Source organism: Protopterus annectens, chromosome 1.part1, assembly GCF_019279795.1.
Source record: "Protopterus annectens isolate FY-2018-M chromosome 1.part1, PAN1.0, whole genome shotgun sequence".
Classification (NCBI taxonomy): Eukaryota; Metazoa; Chordata; order Ceratodontiformes; family Protopteridae; genus Protopterus; species Protopterus annectens.
The window spans coordinates 933,948,300-933,974,048 of NC_056726.1; the positions used below are offsets into that span (position 1 = coordinate 933,948,300).

At 37.6% G+C, this 25,749-nt stretch overlaps 1 protein-coding gene across 2 annotated transcripts in view; it reads right to left on the reverse strand.

The window, feature by feature from the left end:
• Positions 1 to 25,749, reverse strand: part of TMEM8B (transmembrane protein 8B) — a 2,953,746-nt gene that overhangs the window by 88,843 nt on the left and 2,839,154 nt on the right. The window lies entirely within an intron of this gene.

Here is a 25,749-nt window from a genome sequence, read left to right on the forward strand (position 1 = left end):
GTATAAAAAGTTTCAAAGCCCCTGCTGACACAGCCAACAACGACTCCTATGCAGAAGAGTACACAAATGTCCTATATAGCCACTTAAACAAATGTATAGACTCAGCTGTACGTAACATGACTTAAACAAGGTTCTCTCAAAAAAAAATCCACTCTGGTGGATTGTAAGTATAAATAAGTTACTGATATCTAAGAACAGGAAAGAGCTTACTCAACAGAGGAAGAATATCCTCCACAGCTTAAATAAGCAAATCAAATATCTTGTAAAGTCCTCTAAGGCTAGTTACAAGACTAAGTTAGCATCCCTAGCTAAAGATAAACTTAAGCCATTCTTCACCTACATCCAAAACCTAAAAGGGAATGCCAGTTTGTATGCCGACCTTAGAGTGAATGGTACCACTCACACTGAACCCAAGGAAATTGTCAGTCTGCTAGCTGACAGATTTGGCAATAACTTCACTCCCCTATCCCCACCAACCATATCCCAAAGCATTCCTGACACCAGTCCTCTGACAAGTATCTCCAAAGAATGGGTCATACAAGACCTCTCCAAGGCCAAAAACATGGTCTTTATGGGACCAGACAGGGGCAGCCCATGCTATTGGACTGCCAGACTGCAGCCCCCTCAAAACAAAAAGAACTAAAAATAAAAATAAAACATAGAAAAAAAAAAGTTTCAAAATTCGCGCATGCGCAGTAGTTCAGACTACTGGTCTACTGTATGCGCATGCTCAAGGCAGTCCGGCAGTCCTGATAGGGAAATGCAAGGAGATGTCTGCGCACTTTAAAGTGCACAGACACGCTGGGAGAATACATCGTGGCCGGACTGCAACAGCAGCAGTCGGGAATGGGAATTGCTGCTGCAGTCTCATCAGGAAAGGATTTGGATATCTCACAAGTCCTTGGAGTATTGCGCGGGAAGGGGGGTTTGGATCTAATGTACGTTGGTTACGGACAGGTAAGTGTGTTTGAATGTATGGTGCTTTTGATGCCTTTTCTTTTACTGTATGATGCATTTTCCTTCTTGTGCGTGTGTGTGTATGCCCCAGGTGCCCATGGTGATGTGGTAGGGAATACCTCCGGCTTGAACCCTGTACCCTGTATGCAGGTGTTAAAGACTTGAGTTCCCTACCCACCACCATTTGTAAAAAAATTGCAGATTTTTGCCTCATATTTGATCTGATCTGTTCCTCATAATATCTGTGGTTTGTAAATGTTGCAATGCTTGATATTTGATGGTGAAGTAGTAGCATTGTTGCCGCACAGTTGCAGGTTCTCAGGTTTGATTCTTGGCTGGGGTTCCTTCTTTGTGGGTTCTTTTATCTTCTCCCTGTGTTTGTGTGGGTTTGCTTTTATTTGATGGTGCACTGGTAGCATTGTTGCCTCACAGCTGCAGGTTCTCAGGTTTATTCTTGGCTGGGGTTCCTTCTTTGTGGGGGTCTGTTATATTCTCCCTGTGTTTGCATGGATTTGCTTTTATTTGATGGTGCACTGGTAGCATTGTTGCCTCACAGCTGCAGGTTCTCAGGTTTGATTCTTGGCTGGGGTTCCTTCTTTGTGGGGGGTCTGTTATATTCTCCCTGTGTTTGTATGGGTTTGCTTTTATTTGATGGTGCACTGGTAGCATTGTTGCCTCACAGATGCAGGTTCTCAAGTTTGATTCTTGGCTGGGGTTCCTTCTTTGTGGGGTCTGTATCTTCTTTCTGTGTTTGTGTGGGTTTGCGTTTGTGTCCTCCCATGTCTGCATTATTTCTTCCTGGGCCTCTGCTGAAAATAGATTTTTTTTTGTTCCAAGTCAGACTGTCCTGATTAACAAATGTTAAATAAAATTGACAGGCATTTGAATTTCAGACTTCAGGTTTCTGAATGTTGAATTTCTTACATATTTGATGGTGCAGTGTCAGTATTGTTGCCTCAGAGTCACAGCTATAGGATTTGTGATTTGATTCTTGGCTCTTTGTGGAGTCTGCATCTTATCTCTGTGTTTGTGTGGATTTGCTCTGGTGTCCTGCCATTTTACAAAGACGTGTCTACAGTATTTCTCCCTGGGCCTCTGCTGAAAATTGTTTTTGTTCCATCACAAGTAAAATTGACAGGCATTTGAATTTCAGACTTCATAGTCTTCAGAAGATACATAGTAAAACAACTTTTTATTCTAGCAATAAATATATAGTAACACAACCTTTTATTATAGCAATTTTTTTAAGTTTATAAGGTGACTATTTGAAATTTTTCCTTATTTTTGGGACTGTAATACCCTGTTAGTGGCTTTGTCCAGGTTTTTTGTGCTAAGGTTGACAGCTATGGCAAGAACTGAATTCACTGAATATGTTTGAGGGCTGTATTCCCTCATTACTGGGTTTGTCCAGGTGTTTTGTGCTAAGTGGTTGACAGCTATGGTGAGAACTGAATTCATTAAATGATAGCCATTTAAGTTTCAGTCTTCCTCTCGTTCACAAAACAGCTGATTTGGCGTGGCGAGTGGTATATTGCTCTTGACTGTTTTGCACAGGGACCTTGTCTGTAAAATGTACGGTGGTAACACAGCATTTTTCTTTCACAAAGCAGGTGATTTGGCATAGTGGTATGTTGTTCTGACTCTTTTGCACAGGGACTTTGGCAGTAAAATGTATGGTGGTACCGTGGTAACACAGCATTTTATTCTAGCAGCTTTCCAAGATTATACAAGCAATGTTTAATGTGTCCCTGGTTTTTGCCCTTTTGACCCACCCCAATAAATTTGGCTTTTTCCAGACTTCTTGTGCAGTGAAGTTGAGATGCAGTTGAGTATTGAGTAGATTTTACAAGGAGCTGAGAGCTGCAGGGAAAGAGAAGTTTAGTGCTAATAGCACAACAGGCTCTGCGCTTGCTTTTGATGCAGAAGGTTGTTGGTTCTACTCCCATAAGGGGTGAATTCTGCCATACTGAAAGTTAAGATACTAATTATGAGCCTGATATCAGTTTGCCATCCATTTCCTATTGCAATATTACTAGCTTATTTTTAATGTAATTTAGGCAATTTATTCCACAGGGGCATCAGACACTTTATTGTTCGATGAAACCATGAAATATAAAGGTGATTGCTAGCACCAACCTCTTCATTACAGATTTATTTAACGTGGAATTATTTAGATGATTTTTTTACTACTTCAGAGATTGTGCATATTTACTGATAATGGTGGACTGTAGAATTGTGCATATTTACTGATAATAGTGGACTGTAGAAGTTTGAGTAGACTTTTATGATGGAAATGTTCTGAATTGGACAGTTTTGTTTCATTGTTTACTGGAAAAATGTTCAAAGCAATAGGAAGGTGTATCAAAGAGCACATGTGTTTCATATGCAAGGGGCCTATGATTTGAAAACAGTCCAGAATTAATTTTTATCTGCCACGAGTAAAATGTATTTTCTTTGAATGTGGATTTTAATGTTGTTTCAGTGAATGTGAGTTTCAAGGGCAGAGAAGGTTTAATGCCAAGTTTGTTTAGCAGATGTCTTAGTGTTTGTGCTGTAAAATGCAAAAATAAAACTTTCAAATGAAGTTCAAATCATCATAGAAGTAAACTGGTATGCACATTAGTGTTTATGGTAAATGGAGTGAAATAGCAAAGTAATGGATCATTGGAATGGCTGCAGGGAGGCACCATTCGACCAGGGTTTTGTGAGGGGGAAGAGCGGCAAACTTAGACAGCCCCAGCTGAACCATACCTCCCCCCAACTGTCCAGATTTTCAAAGAATGAATAGATTTTTTGCTTCTTATTTTTGATTTGTTCCTCATAAAAATTTGTGGTTTTCTGGCAAATCATTTAGGAATTAAGTCACTAAATAATGAAACACCTAGTTTCAGACTTCATAACCTTCAGAAAAATCCATGCTAAAGTAAGACCTATTCTATCAACTGTCCCAGTTTATAGAAGAGCATTTTTTAGTACTGTTTATATGTTCCCCCCAATATATTTGGCCTTGTCCAGATTTATGTTCCAGTTTATACAAGAGCAATTTTTAGTAATGTTTATATGTTCCCCCAATATATCTGGCCTTGTCCAGATTTATTGCATTAACAGGTTGAGAGGTACATGCAAATAAATTGCTTTATAGAATTAGGCATAGCCAAACCTCTGAACTGTCCCTGATTTTGACTCAAAATGTTGCTCTTCCCCTAATGATCCCTCCGCAAAATAGCAATTTTGGAAGAAAACATGGAGGGTTTATAATTAAGAAATAACTGTGATAATCAGATTACTTTTATTTCAGAAATGCATGTAGATTATTTTATTTTGTCAGCTGCTCAAGTTAGCAGTACTAATATTAAAGTGTCCATTCTTTGACAGGTTCCCAGCTGTATTGTGTTGCTATTTTATATTTTTGCATCACATTTGTTGGTCCATTTTTCATAAAATTGTGTTTTTTTGGCAAATTAGTGACAAATAATTAAAGACTGAAGTTAGAAAATAATGACAGACATTTGAGTTTCAGATTTCATACCATTCAGAAAATTCATACTAATGCAAGACCTCTATTAGCTTTCTAAGGTTATAAGAGCGATATTTTAAAAATTGTCCTTATTTTTGGGCCTTTGTCCCATTTCTTTGTATGGCTTTGTCCAGATTTCTTGCTCTGAGGTTGAGAGGTATGACAAATGTGTCAGGGCCATCACAAGTCAGCCAGAGACATTTCAAACTGTGACATACTTGTTACACCCCTCCCCATGTAGTGACTCTGGATGTGTCAAGGCAAGGAGTAGTTATGCAGTGTAAATGTGCAGAGAATCCCACCCATCCAAGGTAGACACAAGTACTAGAGTGGCTTTTCATCTGTCCTTGATTTTGCAGAATGGTCTGGTTTCTGTCATATTTTTGTACTGTTGATTTATGCTTATTACTCAAAGTGCCTGTTGCTCTCTGTTTAAGTAGCAATACTTTAATGACCATCAGGTAAGCTTGGCTGAGATTGCAAGATGCAAGTTTTAATAAGCATACTGTTAAAGAATTGCCAACATTGAAAGCCTTTCTGTTGCCATGTAGAGAATACTTAACTAGATAATGTATAAGCCTTGGGTATTGAAATGCATATGCCAGTATTTGTAATAAAGGACAGAATTACATTATTTTAAGAGTCTCATTACACTTGGAGACTTACAGACAGTCATCTCTGCAAGCTTTAACCATAAACCTAATGCCAATCGTGGTCTATAACCTGTACAGTAATCCTTTTAAGCAATGTATCTTGAGCTTATTTCTTGTTTGCTTTTCATTTTTACTTTGATCATGTTTTCCCCATGAAACAAGTAGATGTCAGGCAGCAGGTCTTTTTGGATAAGGAACATTTTTACAAGTGGGGCATCAGAGATTTCTACTTTCAGCATGTTACTTGTTACTTTAATAAAGCTGAATATAAATTATAATTAGAACTGCAGTGCAAGAAGTGGTTTGAGTTGAGTGCTGCTTGTTTTTCTTATACTTGATTTTGACTGGCATTCCATTAATGTATTTAAAAGAAAGTAAGTTATTTTTTCATGCCTCACAACCTTTTTTGTTTCCATCTAGATATTAAGCTGTCATGCAGCCAATGCATTGAAATATTTTTATTCTTCTACACTTCATTTTGTCTTGATTGGACTCTCATGACAACTGTTTGGCACCCAGTGCAGTATATTTAGTGTTTGAGGGTTGCTACTACAGGTGTTTGTGTGTGAGGGAATACCTCAGGCTTGAACCCTGTACTTTGTATGCAGGTGTTAAAGACCTTAATTCCCTACCCACTACCATTTGTGAAAAAAAACTGCAGATTTTTGCTTCATGTTTGATCTGATCTGTTCCTCATAATATCTGTGGTTTGTAAATGTTGCAATGCTTGATATTTGATGGGGCAGTTGTAGCATTGTTGCCTCACAGCTGCAGGTTTTTAGGTTTGCTTCTTAGCTGGGGTGCCTTCTTTGTGGGGTCTTTATCTTCTCCCTGTGTTTGTGTGGGTTTGCTTTTGTGTCCTCCCATGTTACAAAGACATGTCTGCATTATTTCTTCCTGGGCCTCTGCTGATTTTTTTGTTTTGTTCCAAGTCAGACTGTCCTGATTAACAAATGTTAAATAAAATTGACAGGCATTTGAATTTCAGACTTCAGGAATCTGAATGTTTAAGTCCTTGCATATTTGATGGTGCAGTGGTAGTAGTGTTGCCTCACAACTATAGGTTTTTTGGTTTGATTCTTGGCTGGGGTGCCTTCTGTGTGGAGTCTGCATCTCCTCCCTGTGTTTGTGTGGATTTGCTCTGGTGCCCTGTCATTTTACAAAGACGTGTCTGCAGTATTTCTCCCTGGGTCTCTGCTGAAAATTGTTTTTATTCTGTCAGCAGTAAAATTGACAGGCATTTGAATTTCAGACTTCATGTTCTTCAGAAAATACATAGTAACACAACCGTAACACAACCTTTTATTCTAGCAATTTTCTAAGTTTATAAGATGAATATTTGAAATTTGTCCCTATTTTTGGGACTGTATTCCCTCATTATTGGCTTCATCCAGGTTTTTTGTGCTAAGGTTGACAGCTATGGCAAGAACTGAATTCACTGAATGTTTGAGGGCTGTATTCCCTCATTACTGGGTTTGTCCAGGTGTTTTGTACTAAGAGGTTGACAGCTATGGTGAGAACTGAATTCACTAAATGATAGCCATTTAAGTTTCAGTCTTCCTCTTTTACAAAGCAGCTGATTTGTGGTATGTTGCTCTGTTTTGCACAGGGAGCTTGGCAGTAAAATGTATGGTTCTAGCAACTTTCCAAGATTATACAAGCAATGTTTGTGTCCCTGGTTTTTGGGTTTTTGACCCCCCCCAATACATTTTGGCTTTTTCCAGTTTTCTTGTGCTGCAAAGTTGAGTATTGAATAGATTTTACAAGGAGCTGAGAGCTGCAGGGGAACAGAAGTTTAGTGCTGCTTAAGTGAAGTTGGGTTAACTTGTTAATAGCAAAACAAGTTGTGTACTTGTCTTTAATGCAGAAGGCTGTGGGTTCTACTCCCACAAGAGGTGGATGCTGCTGTATTGAGAATGTTCTCCTTGGTGAAAATACTAACTATGAGTCCGTTATCAGTTTGCCATCCATTTCCTCTTGCAATATTACTAGCTTATCATTTTTTTAATGTAATATAGGCAATTTATTCCTGAGGGGCAACAGGCACTTTATTTTTCAATGAAACCATGAAATATAAAGGTGTTTGCTAGCAGCAACCTCTTCATTAGTTACAGATTTCTTTAATGTGGAATTATTTAGATGACTTTTACTTCTTCAGAGATAGTGCATATTTACTGATAATGGACTGTAGAATTGTGCATATTTACTGATAATGGACTATAGAATTGTGCATATTTACTGATAATGGTGGACTGTAGAATTGTGCATATTTACTGATAATGGTGGACTGTAGAATTGTGCATATTTACTGATAATGGTGGACTGTAGAATTGTGCATATTTACTGATAATGGTGGACTGAAGTCTGAGTAGACTTTTATGATAAATGTTCTGAACTGGGCAGTTTTGTCATTATGGGTGCATGCATTTTGTTTCATTGCTTACTGGAAAATGTTCAAAACAAATTTAAAACGCCCTCTAACAACTGTAATATATTGTACAAGGAATATAATTTAGTACAATGAGGAAGGTGTATCAAAGAGCACATGTATGTTTCATATGCACCTATGATTTGAAAACAGCCCAAAATTAATCTTTATCTGCCACTGGCAAAATGTATTTTCTTTGAATGTGGGTTTCAATGCTGTTTCAATGAATGTGAGTTTCAAGGGCAGAGAAGTTTTAATGCTAAGTTTTCATTGTGAGACTGCATTGCTTTGTTTAGTAGATGACTTAGTGTTTGTGCTGTAAAATACAAAATAAAACTTTCAAATGAAGTCCAACTCATCATACAAGTAAAGCAGTATGCACATTAGTGGTTATGGTAAATGGAGTGAAATAGCCAAGTAATGGTTCATTGGAATGGCTGCAGAGGCTCCATTCAACCGTGGTTTTGTCAGGGGGGAAGGGCAGCAAACTCAGAGAGGCCCAGCTGAACTATACCTCCAAACTGTCCGGATTTTCAAAGAATGAATAGATTTTTGCTTCTTATTTTTGGTTTGTTCTTCATAAAATTTGTAGTTTTCTGGCAAATCATTTAGAAATTAAGTCACTAAATAATGATACACTGAGTTTCACACTTCATAACCTTCAGAAAAATGCATGCAAAAGTAAGAACTGTTATTCTATCAACTGTCTCAATTTATACAAAAGCAATTTTTAGTACTGTTTATATGTTGCCCCAGTACATTTGGCCTTGTTCAGATTTACTGCATTAACAGGTTGAGAGGTACATGCAAATAAATTGCTTTATAGAATTAGGCATAGCCAACCTCTCAACTGTCTCTGATTTTGGCTTAAAATGTTGCTTTTCCCTAATAATCCCTCCAAAATAGCAATTTTGGAAGAAAACATGGAGGGTTTACAATTAAGAAATAACTGTAATAATCAAAGTTATAGATTACTTGAAATGCATGTAGATTCTTTTATTTTGTCAGCTGCTCAAGTTAGCAGTACTAATACTAAAGTCTCCCTTGTCTGACAGGTTCCCAGCTGTATTGTGTGGCTATTTTATATTTTTGCATCACATTTGGTCCATTTTTCATAAAATTGTGTTTTTTTGGCAAATTAGCGACAAATCACTAAAGACTGAAGTTAGAAAATAATGACAGACATTTGAGTTTCAGATTTTATACCCTTCAGAAAAGTCATACTAATGCAAGACCTGTTCTATTATCTTTCTAAGTTTATTAGAGCAATATTTAAAAATTGTCCTTATTTGTGGGCATTTGTCCCACTTCTGTGTATGGCCTTGTCCAGATTTCTTGCTCTGAGGTTGAGAGGTATGACACATGTGTCAGGGCCATCACAGTCAGCCAGAGACATTTCAAATTGTGACATACTTGTTGCACCCCACTCCACCATGTACTGACTCTGGATGTGTCCAAGCAAGGCAAGGAGTAGTTATGCAGTGTAAATGTGCAGTGTGCCCCCTCCTCCCCATCCAAGGTAGACACAAGTACTACAGTGGCTTTTCATCTGTCCTTGATTTTGCAGAAAGGTCTGGTTTCTGTCATATTTTTGTACTGTTGATTTATGCTTATTACTCAAAGTGCCTGTTGCTCTGTGTTTAAGTAGCAATGCTTTAATGACCATAATGTTTGTCTGAGATCGTAAGATGCTTAATAAGCATACTGTTAAAGAATTGCCAACATTGAAAGCCTTTCTGTTGTTGCCATGCAGAGAATACTTGACTAGATAATGTATAAGCCTTGGGTATTAAAGGACAGGAATCAATTATTTTAAAAGCTCATTACACTTGTTGGAGACTTCCAGTCATCTCTACAGACTTTACCCAACTAAACAGAATGCCAATCATGTGTGGTCCATAACCTGTACAGTAATCCTTTAAGCAATGTATCTTGAGCTTGTTTCTTGTTTGCTTTTCATTTTTACTTACATGTTTTCCCATGAAACAAGTAGATAGTTGTCAGGCAGCAGGTCTTTTTGGATAAGAAACATTTTTACAAGTGGGGCATCACAGAGATTTCTACTTTCAGCATGTTACTTGGCACTTTAATAAAGCTGAATATAAATTATAATTAGAACTGCAGTGCAAGGAGAAGTGGTTTGAGTTGAGTGCTTCTGGTTTTGCTTGTACTTGATTTTGACTGGCATTCCAGTAATGTATTTAAAAAGTAATTTATTTTTTCATGCCTCACAACCTTTTGTTTCCATCTAAATATTAAGTAAGCTGTCATGCAGCCAATGCATTGAAATATTTTTATTCTTCTACACTTATTTTTGTCTTGATTGGACTCTCATAATGATGGTTTGCCACCCAGGGCAGCATATTTAATTAAAGTTAGTTTTTGTAGTTTTGAGCATAGCCCCTCCCCTTTCTGTTTGGCCACATCCCTTCCCCTTGACCCCACCCATTCAGCTGTCTCCTGCAGCCCCCCTTTGATTTGAAGTCACCAGCCACCACTGGGACCAGATAACATCCTAGGTTGCTTAATAAACAATTTGGTACAAGACTCAGCAGAACCACTTGGCACTCTCTTTAACCATAGTCTTAGCACTGGCTTTGTTCCGGCAGATTGGAGAACAGTAACAGTGATCTCCTTGCACAAAGGGGATCCATCAACCATCCCAGGAAACTATTGACCCATAAGCCTAACCAGCCTTTTCTGCAAGGCCATGGAAAGAATCATCATGGACCTTATTGACAAGGACACAGTTGATCTTCAAACTCTTGACCCGACCCATTTTAGTTTCATCAAGGGTAGATCTTGCTTATTAAACCTGGTGGACTTCTTTGAGAATGCCACCAAAGCTCTGCATGAAGGCAAAGCAGTGCACACTGCCTAGCTTTTAAACAAGTCTTCTGACACAATCTCCCACAATGGAATCATTGAGAAACTTTCCTATACCTCACTAGGATGGGTAGCCAACTGGCTCACCAACAGAACACATTCTATCAAATTTGAGAAGTCCACCTCTACTAGTAGACCAGTTACCAGTGGGGTACCACAAGGATCTGTGCTGGGCCCTTTACTGACTGGGATCTATTTCTCTGAGTTCTAGGTGAATGTAGATGGCCTGTGGTTTACTGAATTTGCAGATAACTGCAAACCGGGCACAATCATTGAGTCTCCAATGATGTAAACATATTACAGAAGGGCTGGTGCAGACAAATGCTTGGTACCAAACTCACAGACTAAAACTAAATTAAAAAAATGCCCCATTGTCCCCTTTGGCAAAGAAGTAGCCCCTGCTAATTATGATATAGACAGCACCCCTATAAGCTCAAACCCATTGGTGCGAGACTTGGGACCACAGATTGATAGCAATCTAAACTTTGATCACCATGTGTCCATAGTGGTAAGGAAAGCCTCCTACATTTTGGATCTCATAAACAAGGGCATCTGTATCTCATAAATAAGGGCATCACATCCACGACTAAGGAGTTTATAACTCCACTGTACTCAATCATTATCAGACCACTAATTGAGTACAATTCCCCCCTCTGCATGTATCTCACCAGACACCTCCAGCAACTGGAGAGACCACAGAAGTTTCTAACCATGAGAATTCAGGGCTTTCAAAACGTGACTTACATGAAAAGACTGAAAGCCATGTCACTATACACTGTATCACACCGGCTTCTGACAGGAGACCGTTGACTGGCCTACAGAGCAGTCTCTGACTCTGCCCTAATAGAAATGCTGCACATCCTCAAATCAAATGGGACAAGAGTCACTCACTCCAGGGATCTCATCCTAGCCTGTGACATTAACAAAACACATTGGAGAGACAACTATATCTCCAAGAGATTATCCTTCCTCTGAAATAAGTGCTCACTTCACGTGATGCAGAGCTCCTCAATGACCCTATTTAAGTGCAACCTTGACAACTGGATGGGTGACCATAAATATACCCCAGGGGAGGCACCTATGCCCCACATATAAATAAAAAAACAGCAAAACAACCATGGCAATGAAAAGCACTTTAATAAAATGCATAAAAAGGTGAGCACTTTCATATAACAGTATGCTTCATCAGATCTCAATAGACAATAAAACTCAATGCATTTAAAATAAGAATGACCTATCAGAAAGCAGAACTAATGAGCAAGAGGTGTGTTCAATCAGACCCATTCACATGGGTCTATATTATGATATCACATGTTCAGAACAGCGAATGACACATAATCAACCTCATTTAAGCGAACGCTTACAACGTCGAAACCTCAGAACAGCAATTTTTTTCCCAAGGGAAAGAAATTGCTGTTTCGAAAAAAAAAAAAAAAAAAAAGTAAACCGTTACATAATATCCCCTCACACCCTCGATGTGAGGGGCTGTGCCCCATACCTCCATACTTAAATACACCAACTCTGAGATTGCACTACAGTGCTGAAAAGGCAAAGTAGCGAAAGCGAACAAACAAATTCTTTCCCAGGGAAAGAATTCACTGAAAAGCTATTTCGTTATTTTGCCTTTTTTGCGCTTTTCAGTTTGACAAAGATGCATTTGACAACCTGCATCTGCGACAGCGTAATAGGGAGCCATTCACCTTTTCTTAAGGCTATGGCCATGTAAAACAGGTTTAATGCTAACATTCACATTAATACCAGGATACTTCTGAGTCTGTAGCCTAAGGATCCAACATAACTCCATTTGATCCAAACAATTATTAGTCACCACACCTCATATTAATCTGTAACACTGTAATATTCTAAAACTAAATCTGTTCAGGTAAATCCATAATGTGTTTTGCCAAAGCATTGTTGATGTTCTTAGTATGTATTTCGTATAAATGCCTACTAACCCTATCATGTAGTCTCTGTATAGTTTTTCCCTACATAAAAGCAGGGACAGAGGTCACAGGTAGCAAGATATACTACATAAATAATATTACAATCTGCATAAAATCTACGCTTAAAGACAAAATGTAACTGTGGATAAATAAAATCCTGTTCCTTACTAATGTTTCCACATATTCTTCAATGCCCATGTGGATATGTACCCACTTTATCACTTGCATTCAGATGATGTTGCTTCTCATTATATAGCAACCATTTAAGGTTACAACAGTTATTATAAATATATGTGGGTCTAACACCTACAATCTTGGCTGTTTGTTGATCCATGGTCAAAAAATGCCAATTATCCATGATTTTACGTATTATATTTATATCACTAGTATACTTGGTGTTGAAGTATATATGAGATCTAGTTATCATTTTTATCTGAGATTGCTGAGTATGTGTTTGCATAATACGGTAATTCGACCTCTGTGCTGAAACACCTTCACATATACCTTTAACCATATGTGTATTATGGCCTTTACCTTCAAACAGCCCAGCCAAAGTAACAGCTTCTTGTTCAAAAATATCTTCTTTACATATTCTAGATATTCTCATATACTGACTTTTGACAATATTTCGAAAAACATGTCTAGGATGCATATTCTCACTACTAAATAAACTATTTCTCCAGCATGGTTTATGATACAAAGAAGTGGAGATGCCATCATTTAATGTATTTTTAACTAGAACATCTAAGAATTCAACTTCAGCATTAGAACAATTAACAGTAAATTTAAGAAAATCAGTTGTGGATTCCAACTGCTTAATAAAGTCATATAGGGAATTCTTGTCACCCTCCCATAGCAAAAAGATGTCATCGACAAAACGTCTATAAAATTTCACCCGTTCAGATGTTATATTGGTAAAAAGGTGATGAGTCTCCCAAAATATATTACTAGGTTAGCATATGTTTTTGCACATGGGGTGCCCATGGTGACACCCCATTTTTGCAAATACAGCTGTTCCTCAAACGTAAAGACATTGTTATCAAGGATTAATTCAAGAAACATACAAAATAAATAAACAGCATCATTAAACATTTGTTTGGAAATTAAGATTTCCCTTATCACTTCAACACCATAGATGTTAGGTATACAAGTAAACAAGTTATTCACATCAAGCATAACTAATAGACAAGAGTCAATGGTAGAAGTATGCATAGCTATCAAGGTCATTCAAGAAATGCATAGTATATTTTAGAATTGTTGATATTTGTGTTACTAGTGACTTCAACTTACTTTCTACATACATAGATAATGGTTCAGTTGCCCAACCACCCCCAGCCACTATGGGCTTCATGGGTGATTTAATAAGAGATTTGTGGATATCTGGTAGCCCTTTAATAGTAGGTATAATGGGATTTTCTACACACAAAAAAATATACAACTGCTCATCAATAAATCTGCCCATCAAGAGATCATATAAACAATCTCGAATATTGCTCAAAATTTTCTTAGTCATCAATTCTGTGATGTCTCTACATCTTGTAGTAAAGTTAACATAGCTGCCACATATTCATTCCGATTAAGCACCACAATCCTCCATTGTCAGCTGGTCAAATCACCAAGCTTTGTAAAGTTTGCAAGTGTTCTAAAGCCCTTTTCTCCATTGGCCTCATGTTAAAAAAATCTTTAGCATGAGGCATGCTCAACTCTCTTTCACAAGCCTTAACAAACAAGTCTATATGGGAAGGCAAAGTAGGTACAAACAAGCTAGTTTTTTTTATATTTAAAACCATCATACAAAGACTGTGTATCAAACATCAGTTTTAGAGCAATGTTCCTGGCAAACATCCTGATGTCAATTAGTACATCACTTACTTTGGCTGGAGTAAAATAAACAAAACACCTCTGCTCAATATTGCTAGTTCAGAGGCATCCAATGCATAGTCTAACAAATTCACTACTAAGTCTTTCACTGCCGTACTCTCCTGTTCATCGTGAACCCCTCTGCTGGTCGACTTCAGAACTGCAGGAATGCCCTGTCACCGTTAATGGTAAAAAAATCTCATTATTGAAGACAGGAAAAGTCTTTGGTCTAGCTCCTGCCTGCTCAAAGGTTAAAGCTTGTTGGTTCAGAGGTGGTGTAAAGGAATTAGCACATGTAACCAAAAGGTGAAATGTCCACAAACCACCACACAATGCCACATGTATTCAAGATAGTAGCATGAGATATATTAAATTGGAGCAGCATAATTTTGAGAGACATTCTCTTCCTCACTATGTAAAGTTGTTTGAGTCAGAGTGGGTGTGTCAGGTGCTATCATAGGATTCTGTTGTTTGGGCCATACAAGTACATGTCCTTGGCTAAAGCCATGGTAATCTCTTTGAAGTTTTTTTCTGTTTGGTTTGTTGCAACTTGGATTCATACACCATGACATTAGAAAAAACATTATCAATCTGGTTGATGTAAATATCATCCTTATAGTGCAAAATTAAATCTTTGTGCTTTTGCTCAGGTTCTAATAGTAGCTGTTCCTCAAGTGGTGCAAAATATTACAGCATTAACCTGATATAACTCAATCCCATGTCAAGGTTAATTTGTTGCCATTTTTTAAGTAATGCTGCATGCACTTCCCCACATGCAGGCATACATAACACTCACATACCTCTGGGGACTATATGAAAATGAAGGCAAGCTTCCAAATGCAAGTGTTGCCATGTCAGGCATTTCAGCTTATACATGTTGTTCTCAAATTTCATTAACATCAATAAAAAGTCATTATAGTCACTAGGTAGAAATTGTGAAACTGCAGAGGTATTGCCTTCAAATGTCAGCTTCAGTAGTGGATTATCTTGTATCTGAGTAACTTTATTCCATTTTTGTTGTATCTGAATGGAAGTAGGGCTGTATTCCAATTCCACTGCAGTGCTTTCAGCTATGTGGAGTACAGAAAGAAAATGCACACACTGAGATAAAAAAGCAAACAAATACTCCCAAACGTTGCCACTGGAATGCCAGACCAAATATAAATAAAAAAACAGCAGAACCAGCATGGCAATGAAAATCACTTTAATAAAATGCATAAAAAGATGAGCACTTTCGGATAACAGTATGCTTCATCAGATCTCAATAGAAATAAAACTCAATACATTTAAAATAAGAACAACCTATCAGAAAGCAGGAACTTAATGAGCAAGAGGTGTGTTCAATCAGGCCCATTCATCTTTTCTTAAGACAAGGCCCACATAAAACAGGTTTAATGCTAACATTCGCATTAATACCAGGATACTTATGAGCCTGTAGCCTAAGGATCCAACGTAACTTCATTTGTTCCAACCAATTATTAGAGTCACCACTCCTCATATTACTCTGTAACACTGTAATATTCTAAAACTAAAACTGTGTTCAGGTAAATCCATAATGTGTTTTGCCAAAGCATTGTTGGTGTTCTTAGTACATATTTCGCATAAATGCCTACTAACACTGTCACGTAATCTCTGTATAGTTTTCCCTACATAGACCCTATTTAAGCACAATCTGGACAATTGGATGGGTGACCAAAAATTTACCCCAGGGGAGTATGTCCCTCAGGGACAGGGGTAGCTGGTGCTGATTATAGAATCGGTCTGCTAACAATGACCATTTAACTATGGTCAATTAGGGGCACATGGGTTTTTACACAGCTAGGCTTGTAAAGTCCCTAGGGCCATTAATGTAGTAATCTCCTATGAACCTATGAACAGAAAGGGAAAACAGCACTGTCCTTATGGGTGGCTTATCTATGACTCTTCCCTTCCCCTATGTTTACTGAGCTTTGGAATCTTCATACACACATACATTTTCACACTTTTTTTTAAAAAAAATTTTATTTCTTTTAGTTTGTCTTAATACTAGCTCAGAGGACATTTTGCTCTCTTGACTCTTTTTCTCAAATACTTGCAAAACCACACACAATTGTTAAATCCTAATTATACCTCTGCCCTTATCAGCAGACTTTTTTTGAATTCCGATAACCACCAGTCTTCTCCCCTCTCCCATCACAGCATTTCACACGATGTGTAACCTCACTGCCATATGTTTAATTATCTGCTACATTAATGTAACACAAATGCAGGACTAGATGCCTACATTGTTATTTGATATTGTACCTAACACACTGATCAACAGAGAGATACACAGTGACATAATACTTAGATAAGGAGTTGAAAACACTAATCACAATAAAGAGGCAAACTATGAATGTATGACTATCCCAGTCACTGTCATTGAATGTGATCTGTTTAAGTGCTCTTGGCATAAAGACTTTGTTGCAATTTACATGGCTATTTATATGGAAAATAGAAAAGTATATATTACTTGTTACTGCTATGTATAACTTAGATGTGATGAAGCTCTAACAAAGGAAAAGGCATTTTTCTCGTTTTGACTAAATAAACCATGGTTTAAACAAGTGCTTGAATCCTGTTGTCTTATCTGACACAGATCTTACATAAAGTTGTAACAATGGCCTGTTTCAGTAATTTATATTTCGATAGCAAGAACAGAAGTTCCTATCATATCTTTCAACCTGGAAACATCAAATATCTGGAGAAAGACCAATGAAAAGTAGGTACAACTGGCCAAAAAATCGGGGTGCTGATGAACATAAAATTTGCATAAATGTAACCCCACCAACACCAGTGGAGTTGTGGGATACCAACATGAAGACTGAAGTCACTAAATAATAATAAACAATGGCACAGTCAGGCAGACATTTGAATTTCAGACTCCATATCCCTCAGAAAATACTCAATAATGTAAAATCTATTATTCTAGCAACTATCTGAGTTTACAGGAACAATATCTAAAATCTGTCCCTCCCAATTTTTAAGCCTTTGTCCCACCATTATTTTTGGCTTTGTCCAGATTTCTTATTTTGAGAGTTTGAGAGGTATGCCTACAGGAGGTGTGTTTGTTTTCAAATGTCATAAAACAGTTTCGGGAAACCCCTTGCAATTTCAGTTGTTTCTACAAATGCTGATCCTCATATATTTGACAGTAACCATCTTCCTTGCACAGCTATTTAAGTTATATAAGCATTAATATTGCCTTTATTTCCCAAATAATATAAAATAAAAGTACTGCACAAGCTCAGGAATGAATGCAGAGCAACAGTGGTTCCAAATCTCTCAAATGTGCCATATTATGAGGAGCGGTCTTCCTCAATTCGAGTCTTACAAAGTCCATATTCTTCCCAATTCCACATTGAAAGGGTCTGTCATGCATTCAGTTTTATTTTTGAACTGATATCCATGGTAAACACTACTGAATTACATTAATTCGGCTAAATAACTACACGTATACAGCAACGCATTTCACTATGCTCTCAGCTTCCTACATTGAATTGTTAACAAGCTTTTGGATATGGAATGTCCAGAGCTATACTTCAGCGAAGGCACATTGTGCTGTTCAGACTTCTCGGACAGAAAATCCTCCCCCTCAACTCTAACGGAAAGTGGAAAATATGGGAGTAAGTCAGACTGCTGCTCCATTCCCTTCCAGTTCAACTATCGCAGTGACAGATAATCCCAACCTCCAGTCTCCCAGATGTGGAACCGTGTCCCAAAATGTCTAACAAGAAGGCAAGACTTGGAATAACTGCTAACAGCTAGGAGTTAAACAAGGATTAAAATGCATGGTGAGTGTTTTGTGCCCATACCTCTGAACTTCTTTACTCAAGAATTCTGGACAAAGCTAAATATAATGGGGTAGACAAAGATCCATATTTAGGGACAACTGTTAGACATATGTCTAATTCACTGAAAAGATTAATACAACAGGTTTTGCATCCATGTGAATTTTATATATATATATATATATATATATATATATATATATATATATATATATATATATATATATATATATATATATATATATATATATATATATATACATACACGTGTGTGTCTGTGTGTGTGCTGTTCAAGTGTCTCTGTGTGTGTGTACAATTTAGAGGGTCTATATTAGATCACCATACATTTAAAATGTCGAGTGCTCTAATATCGACCCATTTTCAGTGAACGTTGAAAATATCGAAGAAACAGAAAACCAAATTTTTTTCCTAGGGAAAGAATTTGGTTGTCTGTTTCTGTTGCTTCGGTATTTTCAGTGCTCTGGTGGAAAGTTATGGGTCAGGTTCAGGTAAGGGTGTGATTGTGTGGATGTGATGGTTAGGGTGGGTTAGGTGTGTATGGATTAGGGCGTGGGTCAGGTAAGTGTGCGATTATGTGGACTTGAGGGTTAGGGCGAGGTAGGTGAGTTAGGGTTAGGGCGCGGGAGAGGTGACTGTGCGATAGTGACAGACCTTAGGGTTAGGGTTTGGGTTAAGTGGGTTAAGTGGATAGTTAGTGGTGTATGTATAGTTTAGTGTAGGGTTAGGTATAAGACATTTAAATGTATGTGTGTGGATTGCTGTTTGTTTGGTGTGCTTGTGTTGTGTGTATGTGTTTTGGAAAAGCAATTTTTTTCCCTAGGAAAAAATTTGCTGCTCTGAATGTTTGATGTTTAGTATTTTCGATTGGTAGGGTTCGATATTAGAACACTCGACATTTTGAATGTTCGGTGTTCTAATATAGACCCAAATTTAGAAGGGACAGATTGGGTCAAAATACAAGGAAAAAACAAGAAAATGCTCTGTAGATTCTGAACAACTAAGATGTGTGTATATCATTGAATGCACATCAATACTGGGAAAATAGTTTTGATGGAAACAAGGGAATGTTCCTCAAAATGTGATACATTTGAGATGTATGCGTAAATCACCCTGTCCTTGTTATTAGATATTTATTAGTGTATTTACAGAACAATTCTGCCTTCAGTAAACCATCATTATAAATACAGAAGTGTGATGCAAGATGGGGAGAAGGGGAAGGTGTCCAGATTATTAAACCAAACATAAGAGGGGGCACATGGCACAAAACCTTTATTTATGAAATCGTAGCACAGAAAAAAATAAACAAAAGGTAATACAAAAACTGAGAAACTGGAAGGTCTTGCCTATGGATATGGATAGCAAGATACAAGCAGTAAAAATGTTTTTAGCCCCTTTATACACACATCAAGTATATTGTTATCAACCAGAGAAGTTGTGGATAGTAACTAATAAAAAGTTCAATGATTTTATCTGGGGGGAAGTGTGCATGAGTCAAGTGGGATATGTTGATCCCCCTAACAGAATAATAAGGTTTAGGATTACCTGGTTTGAATGGCTATTTTAGCGCTGCACAGTTAAGGCTTTTATACATAACACAAACAGAAAGCTGCAATTCAAAGTGGAAAGAGATGATGATGAAGCGGGGGGGGGATTCAAGAAATAAGGAAAGAATGGGATTTTGGACACAGATCCTGGAGGAGAATAACAACAGTTAAATAGAATATTATATTCATAAAGTAAAAGAAAGTATACGAAGAGCTAAGCCAACACAAGAATGGTGAAAGGTGATTCTGCCAATGGGGATGGGCTCCCAACCGTCCCGAATTACTCGTTTTTTACCGAGTTTTGGGGTCCAAATGAAGGGGTGCCACGATTCCTGAGTGGCACCCCTTCATTTCCGATTTCTTTACTTTTGTTTTTTTATTTTTTTAATTTTCGCACTGTCGGAGCTGACGTCATCACGTGCGCGATGACATCAGCTCCATCAGCACTACCAGCCAGTCGGAATTGAGCTCAAGGAGCTCACGTCATCATTTCCAGCTGGCTGCGAGTAGGCGGGAAGTGCTTTGCTATTTCAAAGGAACTAAACTTGCTGCCGTTTTGGACAGAAATGAGCAAGGGACTTTGCTTCTGCTTATTTGCTGGCTTTCGTTTTGTTGCTTTAGGGACTTGTTGCACTGCTGTTCTGACTTTGCTGAGGCTCGAGAGGGACTTTGTTGCCATGTGATTAATTCTGGCTTTGCTGAGAGAGGGACTTTGTTGCTGCCGTGCGATGAATGCTGGCTTTGCTGAGAGGGAGACTTTGTTGCTGCCGTGCTGACTTTGCCGAGAGAGGGACGTTGTTGCTACTTATGCTGCTGGTAAGGGTGTGTGTGTGTGTGTGTGTGTGTGTGTGTGTGTGTGTGTGTGTGTGTGTGTGTGTGTGTGTGTGTGTGTGTGTGAGTGTGAGGGACTTTTGATGCTTTTAGCTGTCCCTTATTTTGCAGAAGTTCTTTTTTTCACGTACTTTGATCGGTTTCTCAGAAAGCTTGTGATGTTTCTGATAAATCAGTGAGGATTTCAATTGCTGTATAATAATGACAGACATTTGAGTTTTAGACTTATAGCCTTCAAAAGGTATGCTAGTATAAAGCCTGCTATTCTAGCAAGTTTTGAAGTATACTAATTTAGTTAAAAGTGTGTCTGTGTGTGTGTGTGTGTGTGTGTGTGTGTGTGTGTGTGTGTGTGTGTGTGTGTGTGTGTGTGCATATGTGTATATGTGGGTCTACTTGAAATAACCGACGCCAGAAACCCGCCGCCAACACCACAGTACACGCATTAGAAGTAGACCCGTATATGTACATATGTATGTGTCTGTATTTGTGCGTATGTGTGAAGGGTATTGACTATTTCATTTGTCCTTGAGTTTACAAATTGTCTCTGATTTTTTTTTTTTTTTGCCTCATATTTTGGTCTGTTCCTCATGAAGTGAGTGAGAATCGCAGTTACTAAGTAATGGATACCTGAGTTTCAGACTTAGTAGCCTTTAGGAAAAAGACACACTAATTCAAAATCTGTTATTTTAGCAAGTTTCTAATTATATAAAGACAATAGCTCTTCCTGATTTTGTCTTTCATCCACCATTATATTTTTGGTTTTCTCCTTGATTTTTGAGCTACAAGGTTGAGGTGTGCGAGAGTTGCAGTGGACTACAAACTGTATTCTGACAGTGTGGCACTTATTCATGTATTTATTCAGTCATTTGGATTGCAGTCAAATATCAAAGATGTACAGTCACAGTTGTACAAGTACTTAAAATTTGATTGTAATCAAATGTCTGAGATGTACAGTCAAAGTTGTTCAAGTGCTTAAAATAAATTACTGTGGTCAGTTCTTACTAGTTTTATTTTATTACAGCTGAAATCTGAGGTATAGATAGTCAATAAATATGTCTTAAATTGCTGGATTAAGGGGATGATTGTAGTTGAAGGTGATTGAAACTGTTATCCGTTGTTCAAATTACGGAATTAGAATTATTCTGCATTTGCAGAAGTAGTTTGTATTTGTGTGATGCTAGCTGGGATAGTATCTATTTTAACACAAGCAGATATCCTTATTGTGCAGAATTAATAAAGTGGTTGTAATTGTTGAGTACAGTGATTATCTCTTATGAAAATGAGTGTGTGTGTGTGTGTGTGTGTGTGTGTGTGTGTGTGTGTGTGTGTGTGTGTGTGTGTGTGTCGGTGTGAAAATGCCCCAAATGTAATACACCTGGTGGTTAGAAGTATTTAGGCTCAAACCCTGTACCTTTGGTTCAGGGTAAAAAGAGCCTAAAGTCCCTAGCTACCACCATTTCTCAGCTTTTCCCAGATTTTTTTTTCTGCTAAGAGTTGAGAGCTATGGTGACAACAGTATTTGTATTCCCCCATTATTGGCTTTGTTGTTTGTCCAGGTTTTTTGTGCTAACAGTTCACAGCTATGGTGAGTGAGAAGTCAGGTGTATTTACTATTTCCCCCATTATTGGCTTTGTTGTTTGTCCAGGTTTTTTGTGCTAAGTGGCTGACAGCTATGGTGTGAAGTGAGAAATTGAACTGAATTCACTAAATGATAGCCATTAAGTTTGTCTTCCTATTGTTTAACCAACTGATTTAGCATAGTGGTATGTTGCACTGACTGTAGTGTATAGTATTCTGGGTTAAAGACTTGCCAGTAACATGCATGGTGGTAAAACAACATTTTATTCTAGCAACTTTCCAAAATTATACAAGCAATGTTTAAAATGTGTCACTGGTTTTTAACCTTTTGCCTCCCCAAAAAAACCTGAAATTGAAAATAAGTGCGAGAAGCTGTGCAAGATGCCTGTGGCTTACACTGCTGTCATTCTGTTTTTAGTTTGGGTGCTGAAGTAGACTTTTATGATGGAAATGTCCTGAATTGGACAGTTTTGTAATTATTGGTTCATGCATTTTCTTTCATTGCCTCTAATACAGCCTACTGGAAAAATGTTCATTCAAACAATAAATTTAAAATGTGCTCTGTCTAACAAGTGTGCTGTATTATACAAGGAAAATAACTTAATAAAGTCAGGAAGGTGTATCAAAGAAAAGAACACATGTATGTTTCTTGTTTTGTGTGCAAGGGGTCAATGATTTGAAAACAGCCCAGAGGTAATCTTTATCCACCACTGGTCAGATGCATTTTCTTTGGATGTAGCGCAGGTTTCAGTGCTGTTTCAATTAATGTGAGTTTCAGGGGCAGAGAAGTTTTAATGCCAAGTCTATTTTTATTGTGAGACAGTATTGCTTTGTTTATCAGATGTCTGTTAGTGTTTGTGCATTGATGTGCTGCAAAATGTAAAAATAAAATCCAAATAATCATTGTAGAAGTAAAGCAGTATGCACACATTAGTGTTTATGGTAAATGGGGTGAAATAGCCAGGTAATGGGACATTGGAATGGCTGCAGGGGACTCTGGTGCCATATTTTGGTTGTCTGTTCTTCAGTTTGTGTTCGGAAGTTTGAAACTCACAATTCCATTGGAGTGCGTGGGGTTACATAATTATGTATGCAAATTAGATGTTAATCAGCGTACAGATTTGTACCTATTTCTCATGGCCCTTGTCCAGATTTTTGATGTTTCCAGGTTGAGAGGTATGGGGATGGCTGTAATTGGAGGTACAGTGAAGAGACAAAAGGGACCTGAATTTACTGGTGGAAGCTGGCAAAGGAACTAAGGTATAGGGAGAAAATAATTAGAGAAGGAAACATAACAGAATGGGAAGAGGCCAAGAAGATGTTTGGCTTGTAGGCTAGTGATTGCCTTCCCTATGAGGGACTGATATCAGAATATAGACCAAGAGAAAGGGATAGGAGAATCCTAAATGAAAGACCTGCACTCGCTGAATTTTTAATTGTATTTAGAACAGAAGCTGCTGTTAAAAAGGGATAATTAGCATGGCATATAAAATATTGCAGAATAACTATAGGAATCAATCAGAAGAGGTCAGAAAAGATTGTGAATAGAGATTAGGTATTCAATTCACAAAGAAACATTGGGAGGACATATGTATGGCCCAGAAAAATGCAGCAAATTCTAGAAGATTAAAGATTTTTGCCTGGAAGTGTTTGCATAGATACTTTTATACTCCAGGTAGACTCCAGAGAATTTTTCATAAGGTAGATAGCAAATGTTGGAGGTGTAATGGGGAAGAAAGAGGTAACTGGGGACATATGTCTTAGGAGTGTCATGAGCTGACAGACTTTAAAAATTCCCTACTGAGTACTCTGTCAGAAATACTGGGCAAGCAAATGAGTGTAGCTAAGGAAATTATTTTTTTTTAGCTGGGCTACAGGATCTGAATTGCCTACATATAGTAAGGCCTTATTAAGTTTAATTCTGCAGGCTGCCAAAAATAAAGTTACTAGAAAATCAAAATCAAAATCTAAACCAAATATACTTGAAGTAGTGAATATTATAACAGAGATAAAAGAACATGGAGTGGGATCTTTAGAAAAGGGTAGGAGTAAATTACATAGACAAAAATGGAAATTGTGGGAACAATACATGCAAGAAAATGTTTGGGAGGAGGAATGAGGTTTAAGAGAAGGCAAGAACTGAATAATTTATATAATGCTGCAAAGATATATGAAGGCTGCCAACCTAGCTAGATAGAATTTTGTAGATAATTCTGTCATTTGTAAATAGTAATATAAACCACAGGCTTGTTCTCTTAAATTTGAAAAGACTGTATTGGATGTTGAACTGCAAAAATGTAACAACAGTGCACTCTGCTGTAATAAAGCTGATACGCCAAGCATTTTATGACTGTTTTTATCTCAGGGCTCAGAGCCATGGTGTCTGAATCAGCAGATTATTTCTATTGTTTTGAGACTAGAGTTAATTGCTAGATTTTACATATATAATGTCTTTTATTGCTGTAGTTTCCTGACCAGGTGCAAGCTTATTAAGAAATGTAATGTAAAGTTTCTGTTAGCCTTGGAAACCAGAGGATTGTTACGAATGATGTAATCAAAAATGAGTTAGCAGGATGTATTATCAATTTAAAGGACTTTCTCAGAGACAGACAGAGAGCTATTTGCATTTCTCTTCAGATCTGACCACTCACCAGCACTTGCTTTGCTCTGTCTGTATGAATGTAGGATCTTAGACTTTAGTGTTTCTCTTAGAAATAGCTAGGAAATAGGAAGATCAGACTAGTTGTTTTCTCTACTGATGCCAGAACTATTCTACTGTATTATTTTAAGCATTTTCCTGTGATCTCTGAACTCTTGACTAGCACTGTGTAGTAAGAAGTATTATATTGTGTTATTATTTATTATTAAATATTTTTAAACCTTTCAACTGTGGCTGTTTTATGTAGAGATTTTATTTATTTATTTGCAATTTGATTACCTGGGAAGTCCACTGGGCCAAATTGACCCATTTTCAGTGGAGGCCTGGGGAGAAAAGCTCCAAGATGCATTATACAATTTAGATACAAATGATAGTTAATGTTAAAGATCTTATGTAGAATAGTTGCACATAAATGCATTCAGTATCATGCATAGTTAACAAATTCATTGAGCTTGAATGTAGGGATCACACAGTTTCATTTGAGGAAACCTTTTAAGAAAATGTAAATACACTTTACATATACACATCAACAGTAGAATGCTATTTACAATATTTACAAGGTTGGGCTATGTGAGGGTAGCTGTAGGAGGTGAGAGCTTAGAGAGAAGCTATAGAAATTGTTGAGAGCTTAGATAGGCTCATAGGAAGATAACTATGAGAGTTGTACAGCTTGGGGAACCAGAGTGAGAACCCCCTTGGATTAGGTTGGGTGATGGCAGGTACATTGTCATTTAGGGGACAGGTGTTTGAATAGTTGGGTTTTGAAGTTTTCTGAGTTTGATATGGTTCTTAGTGTAGAGGGAAGGGAATTCCATTTTTTGCCTAGTGAGAAAGATAGGAGAAGTTGGCCAGCAGGACGTTTAGGTTTATGGATAGTAATTAAGTTCTGATTTTCAGATCTGAGAGCTCTGTTGAGTGTATAAGGGGAAAGGATGTTAGAGTGGGAAATTTTGTTGTGTGAAATATGAGTCTATGTGCAGTAGAGAGTTGGAGATAGTCTAGGTAGTTTGGGAGTTCAAGCCAATTCAGGGATTGTAGGGTTAGGCAGTGATGGGTGGTATT